Genomic DNA, 1,531 nt, shown 5'->3' with positions numbered 1-1,531 from the left:
TCTGGAGTCCTCAGCACAAGAAGGACATGAGACTGTTGGAGAGGGCCCAGAGAAGGATCACAAAAATGGTCAGGGGCCTGGAGCACCTCTGCTAGAGGTCAGGCTGAGAGAGTTGGGTTGTTCAGCATGGAGAAGAGAAGGCTCTGGGGAGACCTTACTGCGGCCTTTCAGTACTATAAGGGGGGCTTATAAGAGAAATGCAGACAGTCTTTTTAGCAAGGGCTGTTGTGACAGGGTGAGAGGGGTGATGATGGTTTTAAACTGGAAGACAGTAGTTTTAGACTAGATAGAAGGAAGAAATTTTTTATGCTGAGGGTGGTGAAACACTGGCACAGTTGCCCGGAGAGGTGGTAGATGCCCCATCCCTGGAAACATTCCAGGCCAGTTGGATGGGGCTCTGGGGAACCTGCTCTAGTTGAAGATGTCCCTGCTTACTGCAGGGGGGTTGGACTAGATGACCTGTGAAAGTCCCTTCCAACCTAAAACATTCTATCATTCTTTGCGACATTGTAGGTGCCCTGAGAATGGTTGCCATGCAGTGACACTGTGAACTCAGAGGACTTCTCAAGTGTTTTAAATACCTTCTCATGCCTGTTGCAACTTATATACCACAGTATCATGATCGACTTGCAAACTCTTAACTTGATTATAGTAGGTTGTTTACTGATGTTAAAATGGGATGACTGGTGTTCCTGTAATCTTTGTTGTGCAGTGTCTTTTTGCAGAAGCATGATATTCTTTCTGTCCTGTTATTGTGTTTGTACATAAGTAGCACAAATAGGACTCATAAGTCTGATTTTTAAGTTTGACAATAAGTTCATCTCTCTTATCAGGCTGATGCATTGCCAACTGGTGGTTGTAACAACAAAAGGCATCTCTTTACTGAGTTCTGAAAGCACTAGCACAGTTCTCATACTTAGCATCTCAGGCTCTAAAGCCAAGGGTTCTGGCTTCCAGAAACAACTTGCACAGAACTTCTTACTTAGCATAGTAGTGATAGGTAAATATTGAAATAAGAATTTTATTTGTTCTCAGTAGCACAGAGGCGTGGCCATACTTCACTGTTCTTTTAAGCTTATGTGTGGTTTTTTTTAATTTCTGACTTAACAGGTCACATAAAGGGTATGGGCTGAATATGGTTAATTTGTCCTTATTAAAAGGGTAATGTGAAGGACAGATTTCAATAAATGGTCTCCCATGAGTCATAGGATAAACAGGTCATCTTTCTAGTTTGACTTCTGCCTCTTATCCTATCCTATAATAGAGGCTTTCTTGGCAAATTGACAGATACCTGGATTGCTGCTGAGTGGAACAGTGCTGCTTGCTTGGCAAGAGAAATGGTAAATCTTTTAACAAACAGGTCTAGGTATGTTAAAGCAACTCTGCAATTAATCGAACCATATGTATACAACCTCCACTTGTAGGCATGCTTACTCCCACAGTCCTTGAATAACATTTTTAAAAGCATTTGTCTTCAGGTTCTCTCTTTGGGTCTTTTAACAGTTGCAGATAAAAGATTCAAAACTCCCCC

Source organism: Buceros rhinoceros, unplaced genomic scaffold (assembly GCF_000710305.1).
Source record: "Buceros rhinoceros silvestris isolate BGI_N320 unplaced genomic scaffold, ASM71030v1 scaffold11561, whole genome shotgun sequence".
NCBI classification, from domain to species: domain Eukaryota; kingdom Metazoa; phylum Chordata; class Aves; order Bucerotiformes; family Bucerotidae; genus Buceros; species Buceros rhinoceros.
Note: the sequence above shows the minus strand (reverse complement) of the source record.